We start from the raw sequence: 13,615 nt of genomic DNA, 5'->3' as shown, positions 1-13,615 counted from the left end.
TGAAGCAAATCAGTGCGAACCACGTCACCAGTTGGCTGGACTGCCCACCTCACTTGAGAAGTGAGCGCCCGTGGTTGGCCTTCAGGAGACTTGCCCACTCTTCCAGGCTGAGCGCCACCCAAAATTTAGTAACCTACTGGCCAATCCATGGCAGTGGGCAAGTATGCTGCACACTTGAGGTGAGACACCTAATACCTGCAATTACCACGGTTTGCTGCCATTGCTGTTAACCACTTCATTACCACTATGTTCCTGCATTAACCCTGTACCTGCTGTTACGGACTTTCTGTGTGGCCTAACAGCCACTGTTACATCCGGTGTGCCTCCATTGTGACCACCATCCCAATAGGTTATATTAGCATGTGGGGCGCTGTGACTGTTTCTTTCTTTTCCTCACGTTTCACATTGTGCTCACTAAAACAACTTAGGGCAAGTTTGAGATATGTTCTAAAAGGACAAAAGACTTTTGGATGATGCCTTTTCACTGACAACCCCTTCCATGCAATGGCTTATTGGCACATTGTCCATAGTTAGTCTGTCATAGTTCTCCATAACTCTTATCATTGTGTTTACTGACGCAGTCTCTGTAGTCAGAGCATGGGGGGTCATTCCGAGTTGATCGCTCGCCAGCTGCTTTTAGCAGCATTGCACACGCTAGGCCGCCGCCCTCTGGGAGTGTATCTTAGCTTAGCAGAATTGCGAACGAAAGATTGGCAGAATTGCGAATAGAAAATTCTTAGCAGTTTCTGAGTAGCTCCAGACCTACTCACAGATTGCAATCAGCTCAGGCCGTTTCGTCCCTGGTTTGATAAGGAGACCATTGATTTGGCCTTCCCACATAGCCACAGAAAGAGGGCGCCCCAGATATACCATCATACACTTTCATATTCACAGACTGAAACCGCAATATATTCGCAGGGAAATTAGACGGAGTCATAGTGACATGGAGTACGAGGCTGAAGAGGTAAGTTGTGAATTTATTTTGACATATTCCTGATAAATAATAATGATTCTATTTATTAACATTTAGTCATATAGTCTGCAGCACCGTACACTGTGATGCCATTAATACTATAATAAGCCTGTCCTTGTAGTACATGTTGATGGTATTTATAAGATTTACTGTAATTCAGTCCAAAAAATGACCATATTGAATAGTCAATGTTACATTGTGCATATCACCAGTGGCAACTGTTAGGTCTTCTACTGGCTGGCAACAAAAATCATAGCATGCCTACACGCTCATGCCAGCATGTAAATGGGTATAAGGGGTATTTAATTAAGTGAATTAATTTTGACTGGTCGAAAAAAACGGCACATATTCGACACAGGGTATTCAATTGCAGACATTTTTGCCCATTTTTTAATCAATTTTCGCCGTTTTATTTTGGATTATTTTTTTGTCGAATCAGCATGGGAGAAAATTACTCCAATAACGGGCAACAATGCCCGCAATTTCGCCAAAACACATGTATCGTGGTGAATTCGCAGATACACGTGGTTTTCGCCAGTGGATTTTTAAATCAGTCAAAAAAATGGCATGGGCATTGAATAGGTTGAATGTAAATTCGACCTAAAAATGGACGAAAAGTAACGTTTTTTCGACTGGTCGAAAAAATGGGACTAACTGAATACCCCCATAGGGATCTAAACGGCCAATTTTTTTTTTTGTTATCTCTTATACAATTACATCGAACTAAGATTGTCAGTCATATGTGATTTGTGTTCTCTCATCAGATGCTCCGGAGTATGTCGATATCCTACACAATATGGAGGACTCTGTGAAATAAGACTCAGCACGCCACTCTTTGATCAGCTTTCCCGGAGAGATCTTGTACAAGTAAGTGTTAAGTGAGCGCTGACTCTCTGTTAGAAGAATGTGTAACTGAGATGAATGCTTGTGCACCTGACTGCAACTATTGTATATGTAACAATGGGAAACAGGATTAGTCTTACACCCTGCACAGGTGAGACATAGTTGTGACCACCAGATATTCCATCAGTCCATAAATGTTGCACCTTACATCCGATTTGAATTATGTTTTTTTTCCTGTCCAGCTAACTAATAGTACCTAGTGCCCAGATCCCTAGGGCTAACCTGTTTGCTACAAATCTGTCATGGAAATTGGAAAGGACAGGCTTCTGTTATGTTTAGGCTGGAAGAGCAAACCGAGATGTACAGTAGATCGCTACAGTAACAAAAATTGGTGACGGCTTGAGTTAAACAAGAGCACCCGGCTAATTATAATGAAAATATGAAAAACCAATAGCGCTGCATCAGCATAGTTCTAACCACATTCATAAATAGCAGTATTGCTAATAAACACTAGAAACGAGTTTAAAAGCGTACACTCTTTGCTATATGGGGGCCTTAAACTTTTCTTACAGGTGGGGGAGGGCAGGTGGGGGTGTTAGAGAATCTTGTCACATCATATTGGAAAAACAATTCTAGCTAAAATATTGGAAGACAAATAAATGAATATGTGTGTATATTAACAACATTAGGACCATTGAAGTGGTAATTTTGCCAAATGAGACACGTTTTGTTTGTTTTTTTAACATCAATACTATTTAAAAGGAGACATGTTTTTCCTAAACAATATTACTGTAGGTACTGATAGGTGGCCTTCAGGTGTCAGGCATTAGGCCCGTGGGTGTCTCAGGCCTGTGGGGCATGCTAGGCAGACAGAGGGCTCGTGCCACAAATAAAAATGTGACTCTGGGCATTAGGCCGAATCCACTCTTTAGTATCAAATAGGTAAAGGGGTCCCTACTGTGTGGAATAATGGGCATAAGGGACACTACTGTGTAGGCATAATGTGCAATAAGGGGCACTACTGTGTAGGCATAATGTGCAATAAGGGGCCATACTGTGTGGGCATAATGTTCCTACTATAACAGACTCATTGCTTTGTATTGCAGACCCTCCTCCATGAAATGATACATGCATATATGTATAAAGCACAGATTGAAGAGCCAGAAGAACATGGACGTGTTTTTAAAACTCTTATGAATACCATAAACCACCTGCATGGCACTAACATAAAAGTAAGTATATATAATTAACAATTTAGGGTCCATTTATAGAGAATGAGAGGGGAAGCTGATATATACTGTTCATCGCTGTGCACAATGAGACAAGGGTCTGGGCCGTGATGAAGCAAATCAGTGCGAACCACGTCACCAGTTGGCTGGACTGCCCACCTCACTTGAGAAGTGAGCGCCCGTGGTTGGCCTTCAGGAGACTTGCCCACTCTTCCAGGCTGAGCGCCACCCAAAATTTAGTAACCTACTGGCCAATCCATGGCAGTGGGCAAGTATGCTGCACACTTGAGGTGAGACACCTAATACCTGCAATTACCACGGTTTGATGCCATTGCTGTTAACCACTTCATTACCACTATGTTCCTGCATTAACCCTGTACCTGCTGTTACGGACTTTCTGTGTGGGCTAACAGCCACTGTTACATCCGGTGTGCCTCCATTGTGACCACCATCCCAATAGGTTATATTAGCATGTGGGGCGCTGTGACTGTTTCTTTCTTTTCCTCACGTTTCACATTGTGCTCACTAAAACAACTTAGGGCAAATTTGAGATATGTTCTAAAAGGACAAAATACTTTTGGATGATGCCTTTTCACTGACAACCCCTTCCATACAATGGCTTATTGGCACATTGTCCATAGTTAGTCTGTCATAGTTCTCCATAACTCTTATCATTGTGTTTACTGACGCAGTCTCTGTAGTCAGAGCATGGGGGGTCATTCCGAGTTGATCGCTCGCTAGCTGCTTTTAGCAGCATTGCACACGCTAGGCCATCGCCCTCTGGGAGTGTATCTTAGCTTAGCAGAATTGCGAACGAAAGATTGGCAGAATTGCGAATAGAAAATTCTTAGCAGTTTCTGAGTAGCTCCAGACCTACTCACAGATTGCAATCAGCTCAGGCCGTTTCGTCCCTGGTTTGATAAGGAGACCATTGATTTGGCCTTCCCACATAGCCACAGAAAGAGGGCGCCCCAGATATACCATCATACACTTTCATATTCACACACTTAAACCGCAATATATTCGCATGGAAATTAGACGGAGTCATAGTGACATGGAGTACGAGGCTGAAGAGGTAAGTTGTGAATTTATTTTGACATATTCCTGATAAATAATAATGATTCTATTTATTAACATTTAGTCATATAGTCTGCAGCACCGTACACTGTGATGCCATTAATACTATAATAAGCCTGTCCTTGTAGTACATGTTGATGGTATTTATAAGATTTACTGTAATTCAGTCCAAAAAATGACCATATTGAATAGTCAATGTTACATTGTGCATATCACCAGTGGCAACTGTTAGGTCTTCTACTGGCTGGCAACAAAAATCATAGCATGCCTACACGCTCATGCCAGCATGTAAATGGGTCTAAGGGGTATTTAATTAAGTGAATTAATTTTGACTGGTCGAAAAAAACGGCACATATTCAACACAGGGTGTTCAATTGCAGACATTTTTGCCCATTTTTTAATCCATTTTCGCCGTTTTATTTTGGATTATTTTTTTGTCGAATCAGCATGGGAGAAAAGTACTCCAATAACGGGCAACAATGCCCGCAATTTCGCCAAAACACATGTATCGTGGTGAATTCGCAGATACACGTGGTTTTCGCCAGTGGATTTTTCAATCAGTCAAAAAAATGGCACGGGCATTGAATAGGTTGAATGTAAATTCGACCTAAAAATGGACGAAAAGTAACGTTTTTTCGACTGGTCGAAAAAATGGGACTAATTGAATACCCCCATAGGGATCTAAACTGCCAATTTTTTTTTTGTTATCTCTTATACAATTACATCGAACTATGATTGTCAGTCATATGTGATTTGTGTTCTCTCATCAGATGCTCCGGAGTATGTAGATATCCTACACAATATGGAGGACTCTGTGAAATAAGACTCAGCAAGCCACTCTTTGATCAGCTTTCCCGGAGAGATCTTGTACAAGTAAGTGTTATGTGAGCGCTGACTCTCTGTTAGAAGAATGTGTAACTGAGATGAATGCTTGTGCACCTGACTGCAACTATTCTATATGTAACAATGGGAAACAGGATTAGTCTTACACCCTGCACAGGTGAGACATAGTTGTGACCACCAGATATTCCATCAGTCCATAAATGTTGCACCTTACATCCGATTTGAATTATGTTTTTTTTCCTGTCCAGCTAACTAATACCTAGTGCCCAGATCCCTAGGGCTAACCTGTTTGCTACAAATCTGTCATGGAAAGGACAGGCTTCTGTTATGTTTAGGCTGGAAGAGCAAACCGAGATGTACAGTAGATCGCTACAGTAACAAAAATTGGTGACGGCTTGAGTTAAACACGAGCACCCGGCTAATTATAATGAAAATATGAAAAACCAATAGCGCTGCATCAGCATAGTTCTAACCACATTCATAAATAGCAGTATTGCTAATTAACACTAGAAACGAGTTTAAAAGCGTACACTCTTTGCTATATGGGGGCCTTAAACTTTTCTTACAGGTGGGGGAGGGCAGGTGGGGGTGTTAGAGAATCTTGTCACATCATATTGGAAAAACAATTCTAGCTAAAATATTGGAAGACAAATAAATGAATATGTGTGTATATTAACAACATTAGGACCATTGAAGTGGTAATTTTGCCAAATGAGACACGTTTTTTTTTTTTTTAACATCAATACTATTTAAAAGGAGACATGTTTTTCCTAAACAATATTACTGTAGGTACTGATAGGTGGCCTTCAGGTGTCAGGCATTAGGCCCGTGGGTGTCTCAGGCCTGTGGGGCATGCTAGGCAGACAGAGGGCTCGTGCCACAAATAAAAATGTGACTCTGGGCATTAGGCCGAATCCACTCTTTAGTATCAAATAGGTAAAGGGGTCCCTACTGTGTGGAATAATGGGCATAAGGGACACTACTGTGTAGGCATAATGTGCAATAAGGGGCACTACTGTGTAGGCATAATGTGCAATAAGCAGCCATACTGTGTGGGCATAATGTTCCTACTATAACAGACTCATTGCTTTGTATTGCAGACCCTCCTCCATGAAATGATACCTGCATATATGTATAAAGCACAGATTGAAGAGCCAGAAGAACATGGACGTGTTTTTAAAACTCTTATGAATGCCATAAACCACCTGCATGGCACTAACATAAAAGTAAGTATATATAATTAACAATTTAGGGTCCATTTATAGAGAATGAGAGGGGAAGCTGATATATACTGTTCATCGCTGTGCACAATGAGACAAGGGTCTGGGCCGTGATGAAGCAAATCAGTGCGAACCACGTCACCAGTTGGCTGGACTGCCCACCTCACTTGAGAAGTGAGCGCCCGTGGTTGGCCTTCAGGAGACTTGCCCGCTCTTCCAGGCTGAGCGCCACCCAAAATTTAGTAACCTACTGGCCAATCCATGGCAGTGGGCAAGTATGCTGCACACTTGAGGTGAGACACCTAATACCTGCAATTACCACGGTTTGATGCCATTGCTGTTAACCACTTCATTACCACTATGTTCCTGCATTAACCCTGTACCTGCTGTTACGGACTTTCTGTGTGGCCTAACAGCCACTGTTACATCCGGTGTGCCTCCATTGTGACCACCATCCCAATAGGTTATATTAGCATGTGGGGCGCTGTGACTGTTTCTTTCTTTTCCTCACGTTTCACATTGTGCTCACTAAAACAACTTAGGGCAAATTTGAGATATGTTCTAAAAGGACAAAAGACTTTTGGATGATGCCTTTTCACTGACAATCCCTTCCATGCAATGGCTTATTGGCACATTGTCCATAGTTAGTCTGTCATAGTTCTCCATAACTCTTATCATTGTGTTTACTGACGCAGTCTCTGTAGTCAGAGCATGGGGGGTCATTCCGAGTTGATCGCTCGCTAGCTGCTTTTAGCAGCATTGCACACGCTAGGCCGCCGCCCTCTGGGAGTGTATCTTAGCAGAATTGCGAACGAAAGATTGGCAGAATTGCGAATAGAAAATTCTTAGCAGTTTCTGAGTAGCTCCAGACCTACTCACAGATTGCAATCAGCTCAGGCCGTTTCGTCCCTGGTTTGATAAGGAGTCCATTGATTTGGCCTTCCCACATAGACACAGAAAGAGGGCGCCCCAGATATACCATCATACACTTTCATATTCACAGACTTAAACCGCAATATATTCGCAGGGAAATTAGACGGAGTCATAGTGACATGGAGTACGAGGCTGAAGAGGTAAGTTGTGAATTTATTTTGACATATTCCTGATAAATAATAATGATTCTATTTATTAACATTTAGTCATATAGTCTGCAGCACCGTACACTGTGATGCCATTAATACTATAATAAGCCTGTCCTTGTAGTACATGTTGACGGTATTTATAAGATTTACTGTAATTCAGTCCAAAAAATGACCATATTGAATAGTCAATGTTACATTGTGCATATCACCAGTGGCAACTGTTAGGTCTTCTACTGGCTGGCAACAAAAATCATAGCATGCCTACACGCTCATGCCAGCATGTAAATGGGTCTAAGGGGTATTTAATTAAGTGAATTAATTTTGACTGGTCGAAAAAAACGGCACATATTCAACACAGGGTATTCAATTGCAGACATTTTTGCCCATTTTTTAATCCATTTTCGCCGTTTTATTTTGGATTATTTTTTTGTCGAATCAGCATGGGAGAAAAGTACTCCAATAACGGGCAACAATGCCCGCAATTTCGCCAAAACACATGTATCGTGGTGAATTCGCAGATACACGTGGTTTTCGCCAGTGGATTTTTCAATCAGTCAAAAAAATGGCACGGGCATTGAATAGGTTGAATGTAAATTCGACCTAAAAATGGACGAAAAGTAACGTTTTTTCGACTGGTCGAAAAAATGGGACTAACTGAATACCCCCATAGGGATCTAAACTGCCAATTTTTTTTTTGTTATCTCTTATACAATTACATCGAACTATGATTGTCAGTCATATGTGATTTGTGTTCTCTCATCAGATGCTCCGGAGTATGTAGATATCCTACACAATATGGAGGACTCTGTGAAATAAGACTCAGCAAGCCACTCTTTGATCAGCTTTCCCGGAGAGATCTTGTACAAGTAAGTGTTATGTGAGCGCTGACTCTCTGTTAGAAGAATGTGTAACTGAGATGAATGCTTGTGCACCTGACTGCAACTATTCTATATGTAACAATGGGAAACAGGATTAGTCTTACACCCTGCACAGGTGAGACATAGTTGTGACCACCAGATATTCCATCAGTCCATAAATGTTGCACCTTACATCCGATTTGAATTATGTTTTTTTTCCTGTCCAGCTAACTAATACCTAGTGCCCAGATCCCTAGGGCTAACCTGTTTGCTACAAATCTGTCATGGAAAGGACAGGCTTCTGTTATGTTTAGGCTGGAAGAGCAAACCGAGATGTACAGTAGATCGCTACAGTAACAAAAATTGGTGACGGCTTGAGTTAAACACGAGCACCCGGCTAATTATAATGAAAATATGAAAAACCAATAGCGCTGCATCAGCATAGTTCTAACCACATTCATAAATAGCAGTATTGCTAATTAACACTAGAAACGAGTTTAAAAGCGTACACTCTTTGCTATATGGGGGCCTTAAACTTTTCTTACAGGTGGGGGAGGGCAGGTGGGGGTGTTAGAGAATCTTGTCACATCATATTGGAAAAACAATTCTAGCTAAAATATTGGAAGACAAATAAATGAATATGTGTGTATATTAACAACATTAGGACCATTGAAGTGGTAATTTTGCCAAATGAGACACGTTTTTTTTTTTTTTTAACATCAATACTATTTAAAAGGAGACATGTTTTTCCTAAACAATATTACTGTAGGTACTGATAGGTGGCCTTCAGGTGTCAGGCATTAGGCCCGTGGGTGTCTCAGGCCTGTGGGGCATGCTAGGCAGACAGAGGGCTCGTGCCACAAATAAAAATGTGACTCTGGGCATTAGGCCGAATCCACTCTTTAGTATCAAATAGGTAAAGGGGTCCCTACTGTGTGGAATAATGGGCATAAGGGACACTACTGTGTAGGCATAATGTGCAATAAGGGGCACTACTGTGTAGGCATAATGTGCAATAAGCAGCCATACTGTGTGGGCATAATGGGGCAGATGTATTAACCTGGAGAAGGCATAAGGAAGTGATAAACCAGTGATATGTGCAAGGTGATAAAGGCACCAGCCAATCAGTTCCAATATGTAAATTAACAGGATCTGATTGGCTGGTGCCTTTATCACCTTGCACATATCACTGGTTTATCACTTCCTTATGCCTTCTCCAGGTTAATACATCTGCCCCGATGTTCCTACTATAACAGACTCATTGCTTTGTATTGCAGACCCTCCTCCATGAAATGATACCTGCATATATGTATAAAGCACAGATTGAAGAGCCAGAAGAACATGGACGTGTTTTTAAAACTCTTATGAATGCCATAAACCACCTGCATGGCACTAACATAAAAGTAAGTATATATAATTAACAATTTAGGGTCCATTTATAGAGAATGAGAGGGGAAGCTGATATATACTGTTCATCGCTGTGCACAATGAGACAAGGGTCTGGGCCGTGATGAAGCAAATCAGTGCGAACCACGTCACCAGTTGGCTGGACTGCCCACCTCACTTGAGAAGTGAGCGCCCGTGGTTGGCCTTCAGGAGACTTGCCCGCTCTTCCAGGCTGAGCGCCACCCAAAATTTAGTAACCTACTGGCCAATCCATGGCAGTGGGCAAGTATGCTGCACACTTGAGGTGAGACACCTAATACCTGCAATTACCACGGTTTGATGCCATTGCTGTTAACCACTTCATTACCACTATGTTCCTGCATTAACCCTGTACCTGCTGTTACGGACTTTCTGTGTGGCCTAACAGCCACTGTTACATCCGGTGTGCCTCCATTGTGACCACCATCCCAATAGGTTATATTAGCATGTGGGGCGCTGTGACTGTTTCTTTCTTTTCCTCACGTTTCACATTGTGCTCACTAAAACAACTTAGGGCAAATTTGAGATATGTTCTAAAAGGACAAAAGACTTTTGGATGATGCCTTTTCACTGACAATCCCTTCCATGCAATGGCTTATTGGCACATTGTCCATAGTTAGTCTGTCATAGTTCTCCATAACTCTTATCATTGTGTTTACTGACGCAGTCTCTGTAGTCAGAGCATGGGGGGTCATTCCGAGTTGATCGCTCGCTAGCTGCTTTTAGCAGCATTGCACACGCTAGGCCGCCGCCCTCTGGGAGTGTATCTTAGCTTAGCAGAATTGCGAACGAAAGATTGGCAGAATTGCGAATAGAAAATTCTTAGCAGTTTCTGAGTAGCTCCAGACCTACTCACAGATTGCAATCAGCTCAGGCCGTTTCGTCCCTGGTTTGATAAGGAGTCCATTGATTTGGCCTTCCCACATAGACACAGAAAGAGGGCGCCCCAGATATACCATCATACACTTTCATATTCACAGACTTAAACCGCAATATATTCGCAGGGAAATTAGACGGAGTCATAGTGACATGGAGTACGAGGCTGAAGAGGTAAGTTGTGAATTTATTTTGACATATTCCTGATAAATAATAATGATTCTATTTATTAACATTTAGTCATATAGTCTGCAGCACCGTACACTGTGATGCCATTAATACTATAATAAGCCTGTCCTTGTAGTACATGTTGATGGTATTTATAAGATTTACTGTAATTCAGTCCAAAAAATGACCATATTGAATAGTCAATGTTACATTGTGCATATCACCAGTGGCAACTGTTAGGTCTTCTACTGGCTGGCAACAAAAATCATAGCATGCCTACACGCTCATGCCAGCATGTAAATGGGTATAAGGGGTATTTAATTAAGTGAATTAATTTTGACTGGTCGAAAAAAACGGCACATATTCGACACAGGGTATTCAATTGCAGACATTTTTGCCCATTTTTTAATCCATTTTCGCCGTTTTATTTTGGATTATTTTTTTGTCGAATCAGCATGGGAGAAAATTACTCCAATAACAGGCAACAATGCCCGCAATTTCGCCAAAACACATGTATCGTGGTGAATTCGCAGATACACGTGGTTTTCGCCAGTGGATTTTTCAATCAGTCAGAAAAATGGCACGGGCATTGAATAGGTTGAATGTAAATTCGACCTAAAAATGGACGAAAAGTAACGTTTTTTCGACTGGTCGAAAAAATGGGACTAACTGAATACCCCCATAGGGATCTAAACTGCCAATTTTTTTTTTGTTATCTCTTATACAATTACATCGAACTATGATTGTCAGTCATATGCAGGGGCGTCAGAACGTTTTTAGGTTGGGGGGGGGCAAGATATAATCTCATTTTGGCGCCCCTACATTGCTGAATCGCTAAAGGCCAGATCCACATAAAATACATCGAGAAGGCCAGATCCACACTAAATTCCCACACCCAGAAAAGCATACAATTTTTTGGGCTGCCTCATGTAACCACGCTCATCATCACGACATGGATGGCGTGGCTAGTGTTCCCGCATCTATGGTATGCACGCCATAGACTTCAATGGTGCAATCACCAGCTGTGACTAGTTGCAGCACAGCGTACGCTGCAGCTTGTTGCGATGCATATGCCCATGCATATGCATCGTGGCAACATCTGTAATTAGAGACCAGAATGTCTGATTGTATGATGTCACTTCAGCTCTCCCATGTCCCTCTAGTTTCCCACCATATGCCCCATGTAGCAGGGAGAGTAGATCAAACACTGGCAGTGACCAATGCAGTGCTGGCACTGAGGTGACTGATTGTAGTGGCCGTGGGAGTTACAGGGAGGGCGAGGGCAGGGATGCTGAGGGGGAGTTACAGGGAGGCTGAGGGCAGGGATGCTTAAAGGGAGCTAGAAGGAGTGTGAGGAGCACTGAGGGGGGAGTTACAGGGAGGGTGAGGGAAGGGGCACTGGGGGGTAGTTACAGGTAGGGTGAGGGCGGGTGCACTGACAGTGGAGTTAGAGGGAGGGTGAGGGCAGGGATGCTGACAGGGGAGTTAGAGGGAGGAAAAAATAGGTGGTTGCTCCCTGCGCACTACCCAACAGGAATAAAATATAAAGTACTCATGTACCCGTAGCATGTGCCTGTTCTACTGGAATGGCCATGGGGGGCTATGGACGTGATATATGAATGGGTGGTTCCTATATAAGTATATCCTACCTCCCAACTGTCCCATTTTTTGGGGACTGTCCCGCTGTCCCACCCGCGGGCCGCAGTGTCCCGCGGCGGGGGAGGGGGGGGGGGCGGGGGAAAGGCTCTGTCTCTCGCTGCCCTGCTTAGCAGAGCAGCGGTGAATAGACGCTGTGCACATGCACACAGCGTCTATTCATTGGAGACAGAGGCAGAGGGGGCATGCCAGCAGCTCACAGAGCGCTGGGCATGCCCCTTCAGTGACGAAAACGGGGTGAAGCCACACTCACTTTTGTAGGCCACGCCCCCTTTTCGGGAGCGCGCGCGGCTTTGGCGTGTGTCCCTCTTTACAGAAGGGAAAAGTTGGGAGGTTTGGTATATAGGGAATAGGAATGATAGTGTACAATCCTAGTACCGGTACACTTGACAAACAAACATATATTGTCAGAGACAAAGACAGAACACAAACATATACAAACAACCTATGTGAATGGCTGTGTGAAGCGCTATGCTGCATCTTACTCTCATATGCCGTTGTAATAGGTACAGCTTTACTGAACCAGTTAGGTGATGTCCCTAGATTACCAAATGTGTGGGATTAGCCCATGTATAAACCGCGTCCTCAATTAGGCAAAAGCCCCGTGTGGCAATTGGTATGATGTGTCATGTGTGGGTATACTGTATTACCCGTATAGCTGCTCTGTATAGAGTGAGGTGGGGATGAATTCCTTACCTCCTCCGTGGTGCGTTCCGAATGCCCGGATGTCCCTTGATGGTGATCGTCCTTCTCTGTGGGAGATGGTGATGTCTGCCGGCAGACTTCCTCACAGCGCGCCGTGAACATCTAGCGGAACGTCTGACCTGATCGCATGCTGCAACTTTTTGCTGCCTGTGCGATCAAGTAGACACCGCCTATGGGGGGTATGGATTTTTGCATAGCAAGGCTGCGATTGCTTGAGCAGCCCTGCTATGTAAGAAAAGTTTTGTGCAGAACTAGACTAGGGTAAGACTTACTTACCCTGTGCGATCACTTCAGCGTTGCAGGACCCGGAACTGACGTCAGACATCCGCCCTCCAAACACCTCGACACACCTGCGTTCGGCTCTCCACGCCCCGAAAACGGTGAGTTGATGGATCCGCCTTCCTCCTGTCATTCTTCTTGCGGTCACCGCTGCGACAGCTTTCTTTATTGGAGGCGTCGCTGCGCATTTCCGACCCGATCGCACGACTGCAAAGAAGCTCAGCGTGCGATTGGGTCAGAATGACCCCCATTGTCTGTAAGTTCATAGGATATTGCCAATATAAAGAGATCTTTAACTGTCCATAAAATGAGTTTTCGCAATTCATAAGGTGAATTCCCGTTTCCACAACAGGAAAAAAAAGACCAGCAGTGCAGATAACTA

Source organism: Pseudophryne corroboree, chromosome 2 (assembly GCF_028390025.1).
Source record: "Pseudophryne corroboree isolate aPseCor3 chromosome 2, aPseCor3.hap2, whole genome shotgun sequence".
Taxonomy (NCBI): Eukaryota; Metazoa; Chordata; class Amphibia; order Anura; family Myobatrachidae; genus Pseudophryne; species Pseudophryne corroboree.
This window is presented reverse-complemented; position numbering follows the sequence as displayed.